Source organism: Mirounga leonina, unplaced genomic scaffold (genome assembly GCF_011800145.1).
Source record: "Mirounga leonina isolate KUSES-001 unplaced genomic scaffold, KU_Mleo_1.0 Mir_109, whole genome shotgun sequence".
NCBI classification, from domain to species: domain Eukaryota; kingdom Metazoa; phylum Chordata; class Mammalia; order Carnivora; family Phocidae; genus Mirounga; species Mirounga leonina.
The window spans coordinates 4,528,293-4,541,106 of NW_023270244.1; the positions used below are offsets into that span (position 1 = coordinate 4,528,293).

General features: G+C 41.5%; 1 long non-coding RNA gene across 1 annotated transcript in view; it reads right to left on the reverse strand.

The window, feature by feature from the left end:
- Window positions 1–9,468: 9,468 nt before the first annotated feature.
- Window positions 9,469–12,814, reverse strand: part of LOC118020086 — a 33,643-nt gene continuing 30,297 nt past the window's right edge. Inside the window, exon 5 of the long non-coding RNA XR_004681810.1 lies at window positions 9,469–10,073. This is a non-coding gene — a long non-coding RNA (uncharacterized LOC118020086). The remainder of the gene's footprint in view (window positions 10,074–12,814) is intronic.

The window sequence follows — 12,814 nt, forward strand, 5'->3', positions numbered from 1 at the left end:
CCTATCCTATCCTATCCTATCCTATCCTATCCTATCCTATCCTATCCATCCTCAGGTTCCCCAAAGGCTTTGTAGGAGGGAAGCAGAGCACTAAAAACTTGCTCCAGCTGCTCATCAGCCCCTAACCTCTATTTCTCCTCATGGGTACCTGCTGCTCAAGCCTGATCTCGCTTGGCTAGAAAAATGCTCATGAACCATTCCTTCCCACTCAATGGTTTGGCATAAACTCTGTGCATTGAAACTTCCAAAATCTTTTTTTTTTTTAAGATTTTTATTTATTTGTTTAACATAAAGAGAGAGAGCACAAGTGGGCAGAGCAGCAGACAGAGGGAGAGGGAGAAGCAGGCTCTCCGCAGAGCAGGGAGCCTGATGCGGGGCTTGATCCCAGGACCCTGGGATCATGACCTGAGCCGAAGGCAGCCGCTCAATGACTGAGCCACCCAGGCGCCCCTGAAACTTCCAAAATCTTAAGCTTTTGGAGCTCAGGCTTTTATAGCAGAAGTCTCAGCTTTCCAGAGTATTGTCTCTCTGAGGACTTTAAAAAATAAATTAAGAAACTCAATTGACTTCCCGGGATCAGCTATTTTAGCCTTCTCCTAAAGTAACAAATTCCACTGAAGCAATGGGTGGAAGGTTGCAAAGAAGTGAGGAAATTGTGAAGAAAAGAACATACACACACACACACACACACACACACACACACACACACACACCCCTCATTATCTCCAAACTGTATCTTTTCCATACATTTTGGGGGAGGTTCTTTCAATATCCAAGACAGAGACCCAGAGGTCCATAAAATAATAATAATAATTAAGATGTGCATATCAATAGTTAATCAATAAGATATGACAAAGATATTTAAAATATAAAATTATCTTCATTAAGAAAATTCTATTCCATTTAATATACTACTTGTTCAATAACTTCAGCTCAAGAAAAATTCAAGATAGTACTCTTTTTTACCCTCTACATTTTTTTCCCCAAAGAAAATATTTCAAGAGACCACACTCCTCACATATGTGTCATCGTGTTCTAAAAGCCTTCCCTCTTGCAGAAGGAATGAGGTGACTTTAAGGACAGTTAAGATTTTTCACACTGAATTTTAAGGGCTGATGACATAAGTCAACCATCAGAGTTGCTGACAATTCACTTCCTTGTTTTTAACACTGGTTTAAAAGGAATACTTTCCATCTTGGTTTTTTCTCCCCTCAAATCCAGAAACTAAATATTCTGTCCGTGAGGGAAAATTGAAAACAATGTTCAGTTTCCTAGTAACACAGGCATTAGCATCTGTCTTCCTTACAGCCATGTAGATACAACCTATCATCCTGGAAGTAAAAGTGTAAACTCCAAAGAGGAGAAGGAGGAGGGAAGCAGAGAGTACTTCTTTTTATAAAGTACCTCACAGAGTACAATAAACTCTTCCGTTGATCTTGTTTGACCCTGAAAACAACCTATGCAGCAGATGAGGCCGAGATTGTTATCATTCCTATTTTACAGTTAATGAAGCTGATGCTCTGGAAGATTATGTCTTAGGCAAGGCCACCCAGCTAACAAGCGATGAGCTAGGACAAATACAAATCCAGGCCTTCTGATTTCAAATCCATACTCTTTTCACCAAAGCACAAGGGCATCCCCAATTAAATGCACATAGATTTGGGAGCTGTGACCATTCCCCTGTGAGAGCATCCCCATCTACAAAAAATTGTGGTTTTTTACATATCTATTGAAACCTATGGCTGAGAACTCTACTGCTCACCTACATGCATGTTTCTCCTCTTATTTTAGAAGAGGAGATATATTAGAAATTTTTCAAATTGTCTTTGACTTTTAGTGTTCTCTTATATTCGACAGAGGAAAATCTTATTGAGTAACTGGTTTAGGAAAGGTCCAAGACTGGTGAGTTTCACACACACACACACACACACACACACACACACACACACATTTTGCTTTGTATCAAGTCATTCTTAAATAGGGTGGATGCAGGCTTTGAAAAAACAAAATTTATATAATGGAAGGGTGGTCTTTTTGAAGAACACAAATTACAAATAAAATTAGGTACAAAAGCAAGTATTTATTGATAATTAAATTATGACAAATTAAAAACATTATAAGCTGAGAAATACCATAGTGTCACAAAATCCAAAAAAGAGAACATAATATTTTTCATTAATTAACTGCCTGACACACCTAGATAATATTTGTTCTTACATTTTTGGCTACATAGTCTTTCATCACCCCTTCAGGACAATGATTTTATATTTTTTAAGAGGGAGAACAGAAAGATAAATATCTTTTTTCTAACATAATTGGTCAAATTTTGTTTTTATTATTGCTGGTAATATCATATGCATATTCAGGATTATTGTCAACTTTGGGAAGATCTCTATGAAGCCTCTGCCATATATGAACTGTAAGGCTTAGAAGAACTATCCACAGACAGGCTTTCAACTCTGTATATCTCAAACCTTGTTTCTCTTCCACGGTCCACGTGCTTCCAGTACTGGGGACCATCAGACACATTAATAGTAAGACAGAAACCTTGCCTGAATCTGTGTCAAGATGTGAGGTTAAACTGGCACATTGGACAACAGAAATATTCCTGGAAGACGTGTGTATACCAGGATAACTAGGCAGGACGTGGAAGGGTTGGAAAACCATATAAATATATCCCACTAAACCCATACTAAGTGTATCTTCAGTTGTGCTTTCTCTAAGTTGGATTTTGAAAATATATAAAAGGTATGGTTTTGCCGATACCAGCTGACATGAGAAGTGTCACATGAGAAGAAGTGAGAAAGAGAGGAAAGAGTGAGCTTAACTGATTGTAATTAAAATATCTAGAAACTCTCCCTAGGGGTGAATATTTTAATAAAACTCAGGCTGATGTCCAAAGCTGACATGATCCATGGCTTTGGGGATTAAACGCCCCACTCCCAAATAGCAAATGTCATTCAGGAAATCCTAACTTGGCTTCTTTTATTGAAGTGGGTCCAGTCATGTCCCAGATTATCTCTCTCTCATTGCAAAAGAGACAGTCTCCCAGTTACACTGAATTTTGTGAACACTCCCAGGAGGCAAGACCATGTACCAAGGTGCCTAAGATAAAGATGGATACTGCCTATTGGCACAGAAAGGTTTTGAAGCAGTCACATTAGCTAAAATAAGACCCTCTGAATTTTGTAATAGCTCAGGTGGATTGAAATGGAAGGTGGGTTGAGATTATCCAGATGGGTTAGAAGTTGAGTGGAATTAACATGGAAAAGCTCCTTGGGGGAGATAAGTAATTTGGAGCATTATAGGATAGTAGTGGTTAAGCTCCATGAGTACGGGGACCTTGTCTGCTGTGTTTGCTGTCACCTCCAGTGCCTATAACACTGCTCAGCACAGTGTTCAATTAGACTTGGATGGATGGATGGATGGATGGACGGAAGGAAGGAAAGATATGGAGAGAAGAGGAAAAGGGGGTATGGAGAGGGAAAAGGGGAGGAGTGGAAGGAAAGAAGAGAAAGGAAGGGGTGGGAAGGGGAAGGAAAAAATAGGGGAGGGGAGGAAAAAAAAGGGGAGGAGGGATGCAGGGGGAAGGCCTTTGCCTTAGGAAAATTGCAAATTAGTATGTCTCAGTTTCCTCACCTATAAAATGAGAATAAAGGGGCTCCTGGTGGCTCAGTCGGTTAAGCGTCTGCCTTTGGCTCAGGTCATGATCCTGGAGTCCTGGGATCGAGCCCCACATCGGGGGTCTCTGCTCAGCGGGGAGCCTGCTTCTCCCTCTCCCTCTGACCCCCCCACCCAGCTTGAGTTCTGTCTCCCTCCCTCTCTCTCTCTCAAATAAATAAATAAAATATTTAAAAAATAAATAAAATAAAATGAGACTAAAAATAGTCCCTCCCTCATAAAGTTGTTGTGAGGATTAAACGAGCTAATACACATAAATCACAAGAGGGCCTGGTACTACTTAGTCTACCTTTAGTTACTACAATGAATATTTGATTTTCACTTAGTTCCTTCAAGCACTTAGTCAGGGTATCCAACAAAAGAGGATATTGTTACTGGCATAGAGAAAAGGGAGCTAAATTAGAAGAATAATTAATGGGAAATCTGTCAGAGGGCCTGAAATCTCTACTCTAAAAATTCTCAATTTCATGGGAGAGTCCAGAAGATCCTGGCTCTCAGGCAGGACGAAAAGAAGAGCATGCTGTGTGGTATGGTAGGGCCCCATCTCAAGCCCCAGTTGGGTAAATGCAATCAATAACATCCTGTCAGTAACTTTTTGTGGTCTCATGTAAATATAGGGTACCTGAATAAAGATAAAAACTGTCATTTCCTCTCTCAAGTTGTAGCATAATGATTTATCTATTCTTTTGAAAGAACCAAACCAAACAATTGCTTAAACTTTCCTAGTTATATATGTCCATTGTGAAATATGTGGGGAAAATATGGTGCAAGATGGTACAATATTTTTAGGACATTAGCAGAGAGGAATACTAGAAAGAATAAGGAACAGTTAACTCAATCCAATGGGCAAGTCATTATAATTACTCCTAAGACAGCCATTGAGGGAAAAGGTGTCATGGGCTGTTTAATCAACCCTGAACTGCGGGGGTGACTAGGTGTTTTCCAATTAGCTAATACAAAACAGTAATAAATGGCCAGCTGCATTTTTTTTTAAGCAGGCTCCACCCTGAAATCAAGACCCGAGATCAAGAGTCAGCCAGTCTTCTGACTGAACCACCCAGGTGACCCAGCCAGCTGCATTCTTAACAGATGCTTCCACATACTTAAAAAGAGTTATTGTAGACTTCCTTTCCAACTTTAAACTTGACTTGGGATGCTCATGAAAAATTTTATTTTTCAAAATTATTATTATCAAACCCATGATCTTCAAAGAAACTTAGGCTCACAAAAGCAATATGAAATATCACTGAGGCAGGAAGTGAGTACTGTTTTAACATTTAGGCAAGCCTTTGTGAATAACAAATCCTTTACACGGAGACAAGGTTGAGGTCCAGGCACAAAAGACCAATTCACAACTTGTCTCCCACCATTTCCAATCTGCTTTCACTTTGATGCGTGGGGAGTGTCATATTCAACACTGTCTATGTTGAAAGATACATAAGATGTGTGGCAGAGAACTCGGTGTTTCAGACGACCCCATGGAGAAACAGGGAAACATCTGGGCAGGCTCCCCAACTTGGGCTCAGCCCAAAGGCTCCTCTTATCTCACTCAGCAAGGCAAAAACAAAGGTTGACACCATCTAGCCCATACCTGCAGACCTAAGGCCTCCAGACAAACACCTACATAATCTTACTGTGATCAAGTATCAGGGTCGGGGGTGCCTGGGTGGCTCAGTCAGTTAACCAGCTAACCATCTGCCTTTAGCTCAGGTCATGATCTCGGGGATCAAGTCCCGCATCAGGCTCCTTGGTCATCAGGGAGTCTGCTTCTCCTTCTCATTCTCTCCCTCTCAAGTAAATAAATAAAATCTTAAAAAAAAAAAAAAAAAAAAAAAAAAGCATAAGGGTGGGATTCATACTGTTTTTCCTAAACCTCAGCCTAATTTTTGAAAAATCAGCTCGTTTGTGTAAACAACACTAGGGATTATTTTCAAAGGCTTCTTTCTGAAGTCAAAATATTATTTTAGAATAATCTTGTTTATCATATGGGTCAATATTCAAGAAAGATTAAAGTAAAATTATATCCACTCAAACCCCAATAACTAATGAGAAAGAAGCACGGAGAAAAAACTTGACCCTGAAAGTCAGACAAACTAAGAGTAAGCTCTCAACTTATTAGAAATAGGACCTGGGATAAATTATTTGACCTGGAGGAGACTAGGTTTCCTCGACTGTAAACGGAACTAAGAAACCTCACCTTATAAGGAAGCTGTGAGAAACAGTATAAGTGCCAAAGAGATAGCAGGGGATCAGGAGATACTCCATTATTGTTATGGTCAACATGAAGATTTGGTGGTAGTTCAACAAAGACAGGGCATTCGCAGATCTAAGTTCTACTCCTGAAGGCCCAAAGCTCGGCAATATGATACTAGATAAATCAATCGTGTCCCACTGCCTTATCCTTAAATGAAGATAATAATTGCAATCCTTGTAGAGTCTATAATTTTAACGGTGAAAAATACAAATGTAAAAATCTCTAAAAATTAAAAGCACGTATAAAGTATGATTCGTGTAACTGCTGGGGCTGCTGGAGTGGCCACATACCATGTGCGTCTTTGTTTTTGCTGCTCATCTGGTCCCATTTCCAGCTGGGCGCCTCTGAGTTCTGTGCTCCCCTGGTTTGAGTCTGCCAGTGTGGTTGCGGGGGCAGCGCCACACCCCATTTGCTCCCTACCCGGTTGAAATAGGACATTTTTCTAAACTGAAATTTGGCAGTTCTAGATAGCATATGGTAGGTGCTTTTGAGTAAAGTAAGCAATTTCTCCTTGTGGAAATCCTAACCTACTGAGCAGGACTTTGAGATTGCCCGCGGCCATTTTGACAGTCTCTGACCTTTCCGGATGCGTCTTGTCTTCCTAACTTTGAGGTACTCTTTCTGAGGCCAGGATCTGTATTTTAATTACTTTTGAACCTTCTACATCACTTCCTATTTTCTCTTCACAGGCTGTTAATTCTAATCTCAGATAAATCCTTCTTTTTAACTACTTATTAGCTAAGTTTAGCAAAATGATTCTCCCGCAATATAATGGATGGAGGACCTTGAGTTTCTTCATCTTAAAAACAGGATATAACAGTATTTCATGATGATGATAATAATAGTAATTATCATAACTAACACTGGGCATTTTTAATACCTGAGACATTATACTAAGTGCTTTACAAATATGACTTCATTTCATCCTCTCCGTAACCTGATGAAGTAGTTTTCATCTCTCATTTACAGAGATGGAAGCCAAGGCACAGAAGAATAAAGTAGCTTGCCTGAGTCTGTGGATAGTGGAACCAGGATTCTGACTCAAAGCCACACCACCTCAACATTTATAACACCCCTGGCTTTTGGTCCCAAACCAAAGTTTCAAAATTTACTTTGAAATGTCAAAGGCCTGTATACAAGCCTATCGCTAATTGTGAGAACTTGGTTTGTGGATTTATAACACATTTAATTAATGTCTCTCATTTTATGACCCAAACCCACTTGTAATTTGCATTGTCATTTAAAGTAATGAAACTGGCCTAATTCATAAATATTCAGTTTCTCCAATTTGTACCAAGGAAGCTTCCTATTGGCAGAGCTCATTTATCCATTAGCTACAACAGGCACAGTGCCTACACCCCAGAAAACTTTTAGGGGACCACAAAAATCTTTTCATTTCCTTAAAATAAGAGGAAAAAATGAACTTTTAGGTCAAAAGAAATGTTGTGATATATAACATTAATATGCTGTCTTTATACCAATGCAGTCATGAAACTTAATTATTTACTTATTTATCTAATTTTTATGGAGGAAAGGGCCACAATGGCAAAACCTCTAGGGCCCCCTGAAAGCCCTACCTGTTGGCTCTGCAGGCTTTACTGGCCCTCTCTGTCTTACTGATGCAATTTCTCATTGCATCTCTCTCATTGCTCCCATGGTCACTCCCCTGCAGCTTGTGACTTCTGGCTCTGTGGATGTCAAGTGTGACAGAGAGTCTGGCTTATAAAAAGCATTACAGCTGCTCCTTAGCATAAATAGCACATCCTGGGAGCCTGGTGTGAGTTGTTAGAAGGTGGTTTCCTTCTCCCTTTCAGCGTGATGAGGAAACGCAGCTACTGGGGTGTCTACATCACCCATCGGAGGAGGGTTTTCTGGCCACAAAGTGTCTAGCCACGAGAAACAGTCTACAGCAAAAGGATATTACAGAGAGGAAATAGAAAATGTCAGGAAAACCCATCTTAACTGCTCAATGGGAGCACTCAAGTCTGAGATTCTAAGAAATGTACTTGCCACAACCAATGACAGCAATGACAGTTCTAGGTCACCTGGGGGCCAAGGCCCTAGAGAAGGGAAGACCTTCCCCAACTTGAGGCTGTTTTGTGGCCATTCGTCCCTCTCCCCGTGCCCATAATCTTGAGCTCTTTTTAGCAGGCTCAGATTCCAGATGTCAGCCTGAAATCCTTGCAAAGCTGAAGGCAAGCCTTGGGTTAAGACAGGACCCTAAAGACAGGACAAGGGCTATTTGACCCCAGTGGGGCTGGGGACCCACAGAGAACCATGGATTTTCACTTTTGTTATACTTGAACTGTAATGACCTTTATCCTCAAGTCTGGCTTATGAGTAATGAATACGAAGTCCTCTCCTTTCAGCCTCTCAGTTTAAAGAAAGAGGAAGGAAACGGTCCATTGTTTTTCTAACCTTACAGTTTCCTAGTGTGAGGTGGAAAACTGTGGATGGCAAGTGAAAGCACCAGGCATCTCTATAGGAGGACATCCGGTGAGGCCCGACCTGCTCTTGAGGGGCACACAGGGACTGTGGAGCCATGGGGCACAGGAGTAAAAACAAACTGAAACAAGTTTCCTTAGCAAATACATCTGAATACTCACCACAAGCAACTCTTTACTCTGAAACCTAGCACACAGTCTGTCCATTCTGTAACTTAAACCCAGGGAAAGAAAACCTCCTTGGGTTTCCAACAAAGCAGCAATTTTCTCCAGCTCTGAGAGAGATTTTGTTGTACCCAGAAGAGCTAAAAGGGGTAACCAAAAGAGTTGTGTTTTTTTTTAATATTGTTCTGTTCATCCACTAATTTGTTCAAAAATAGCTCTCAAGTTTGTTCAGCACAATTTGACCTTCATAATTATGCAGGTGATTATGAGGCCCCATTAGAGTTTTCAAAGCACTTTGTACATAAGGGGCCTTTAAACATTCTACTATAATAAAAACAAGCTCATAAAAATCCCACACGTTTCACATAGACCTTTGATAACCCATCACATGATAATGGCCTTGAGTAACTAACAGTCTGTACTACATTCAAACCAGTAGCTTGGAGGTAAAAGTTTTTGTATCTTATTATTTCTGGCTAGAGTCACCCAGATCCTTAGAAGAAACACACACACACATACACACACACACACACTTGCCCTTAGATGAGCAAATTCCATGAGTCATCAAAAATAACCCCCGTCTTCTCTGGCTACCACCTTCTCCCAAGCAGGTTTGTCAGAATAGATGGTCTGGATCAGCACTCACATGACCAGGGTGCCTCGACCCCAGTCCTACCTAAATGGGGGATCCTTGGTCCCTTCCTCTATCTGGGTCTTGGTTTCTCTTCTATAAAATCAGAGGGTTAGTCTAGAATCAGTGGAATTCTGTGCATGACTTTAGGGCTTTTTGGTTGGGGAAAGCTGCGGAGCAGGGAGGTGCTGCCCACCTCCTCTCAATCAGAGCATAGCCGTTTTTGTTTTATAGGTGGTGTTCTGAATTATCTTTCAGTTGGAAAAAAAAAAAGGTTGAAAACCATCATACTAGATGATCTCTAGGGCACCTTTTATTTTGAACACATTGAGAATCTGTGACTATCAGCAGTTTACCTTGGGTGAACTATCCCTTCGGTCGAGCAATTGTTAGTTTTGGGGGGATATTTTTTAACCCATTACTATCAATTAATGGATTAATAGAGATGATTTTATCCTAGTCTATCCTGAAGAAGCAAGACATAGGGCAGATAAGTCTTAATAGGGACATTTAAGAGAAAAGTGGGGAATAGATTAGAGGCGACAGAGTGAACAGTAAGGCTCTGCCTGGGGACAGCAGCCTCAGTGGGGCAGCAGACGGCGGTGGACACCTCTGGGCCCCCAGAAAGGGCACTGGGCAGTAGCAGAGCCACTAGCCTTTGCTGACCAGTGGCTTTCACACAATGCCGTCTTACTCCATCTTTACAAGGGAGTAACAATATCCCCATTTTCCAGCTGCAGTCAGAATCCCAGCACAAGGGAAGGACCAGTGTGCCAAATGGGAGGGGGAAAAGAAGGCCAAGTTGTCTGGTTCTCTTTTCCATTTTCTTCCAGCCCCATGCTAAGCTCTGCAGGCAGCCAGTTACCAACACGTATCGCTCTCCTACTACAGGCTGGTGCTGAAAGAGACAGAGGAATGAGTCAGTGTCATTACCTTCAGTGAGTTTATGGCTGGGAAGACATATATGTAAATGTGGTAGTATTGGTGCTAATCACCCAACATTTCTGTTCTCCAGCCAAACACACATGACAGCTGTACTCTGCTGCTTCGTTAGAGTGTGTCCATGCTTCTTCCAGTGACATTTTGAGCTGAAATGATGTGTACCACTTCCAGGTGGGAGATTTAGGACCCTGGGCTCAATCCACTACTCTGTGTCTCTGGGCCACAATGACTGGCAACATGTCCCGTGGTGGCTCCTCCATCAGCCTGGGTCCCCAGGGAGGCCAATCTGGGGCAGAGACCTCGACAAACTGATATGGGCATGTCTCATAAGAAAGAAATCAATCTCGTTTAGGCCACTGAGAGTTTTCAGAGTTGTCTGTTACCTCAGCACTACCTGGCCTAACTTGGCTAGTAAATACCCACCATGGCAGAAGAATCAGGAAGCCAGAGGTTTACATCAGTCATCATCCAAATGGGTTAACCTATAGCAACAATTCTTTTAAAGAGAGGTAGTAGTTTTTCCTTTCATTATAAAACCCAGCAAAATATATTTCACTTGCTTACTATATGGTAGCCAGCAGGCTTCTATTATTTAATTAAATACTACAGATGCTAATAAATTCTACTGATATAATTTACTGTTAATTAAAAGTTCTTTCCAAGTTCCTACATTGTAGGCTAAAGAAAACTATCTGGCATATTTAGTTTTACACCAATTTCTTAAATAGCCATAGCAAACTCTGAGGGAGAAGTGGGTATATGAGGGGAAGGGGAAAGCAGAAAAGTGTAGAAAGGACTTCCAATTTTTCCTTTGCAAAGCTAATGCCAGTTTTTTTAACTTGCCCCACCAATGGCTATGCAGTGTTTTCAACCAAGTCTCAATTTCAGCCTTACCTTTCTACAATATTCAAAATACTATTGCATTACTCATTATAAATGACAGTTCTCTTTTCTGATTTTTGTCCCTTCCATTGAGAAGTTCTCTACAGCCTGATTCCCTTATCAACTCATGAAATGTCATTCACACCTAACAAGAAGCCACCACTTGTAGACTGTGGGCGGGCTCTTTGCTGTGTGTGAATCTCTTCACTGACCCTCACGACAACCCTGTGAAGTAGGCGCTCTTGTTACAGATTTTACAGATGAGGAAACTGAGGATTTTTTCGGGGGCAAGTAACTTATTCAAGCCCCATAGCCAGTAATTGGTGGAACCAGGCAGTTTGCCTTAAGAACCCACATACTTTACCCCCACACTTCCCAGGCCTCCTGGTTCTCTCGCAACTGAGGAATGCTCCCCTACAAAATGGCTCCCTCCTCTGTGGCCTTTCACACCACCATGGGGCTGAGGAACAGGGAGGGGGCTAGTAGTGCCAGGCCCTGTGGGGCACAGACAGACGGCCAGCCAGAGCCCAGAAGCCACACGCCCCTGAGAACAGACTGTACGGCTGGAGGCAGCCAGCCAGAGCCCATTGTCCTGGGGCCCTGCTGAAAGGTCTTAAAATAGCATTTGACAATGTGGAAACACACAGGTGTTGCATGTGACTGATCTCTGGAACCCCATGGATACCACGAAAATGCAGAGTCAGGAAGTTGGGGACTGGGCCTGGCTCTGTCATTAACTGGCTTTAATAATAGGAAATAGCACCCCAACAAGGTGTCAGGGGGTATGTCCAGCACATCATGTGTATGTTCTCATTTCACTTACTCTTCCCCAAAACTACAAAAAGGAGGTGTTATCATCCTGCATTTCAGAGATGACAAGTGACAAGTAAGCGACTTGCCCAAGACTACACAAATAGAAAGCAGCAGAGCTGGGATTTATTCCAACCATTTCCTTTCTCTGGGCCTCAGTTTATCCATCTATATTAGAATGTTGGGTGTGATGAACTCAAAACTCCATTTCAGCTCTAATATCCCAGCTCTTTCACTCTGTTGCAAAGTTCTGTTTACACGGGCACAAATATCCCTCGAGAGGGAGATATGCAATCTATACCACCTTGAATTTGCAGGGTACCATTTGTATCTCTGTCCCCTCTGCCCATCTTTGTAAAATTGGCCAAAATAGGCCAAACTCAGATCAACACAGCTCCTCATTTTCTGCAGCTCCTAGATATTGTTAAGAGAGAAGTTAGCAAATCTACGATGGGATTAATCCCAATGACAGAGGTAATAATGAAAAAGAAAAGATTGATGTTTAAACATATCCCCTTTTCTTGTAATATAATGATGCAACCCTTTCCCCATCCTCATGGGTGAGTTTATAATGTGTGGAAGTGGTTTGGAATTAAGACTAACTTCATATTCTTTCCGCAGCGCCGACTGAGGTTAACACTACCCCTGGGATTAGTCCACTGGTCCAAGTTCTGAACGTATTTGTGACTTTAAATCAACAAACTAAAAAAAATAATAATAATAAAAAATAAATAAATAAACTAACTAACAACATTCCCCAAATAATGAACTTTCTCTAGGGCCTTAGTGTTTCCTTGATTCTAAGCATCTCATCCCAGATATCCTCAAACTTTAGAGTACAGCAGAACTACCTGGCGAACTTGCTCTATATGCCAAGAACGAGGCCCATTCTCTGAGAATGATTCTGGAGTCTGGGGTAGAGACTCAGAATCTGCATTTTAAGCTCCACCCTCCCACCCCTTGTCCCCTGCCCCAAGCAAGTCTGATGCCCAAGGTTTGTGGACT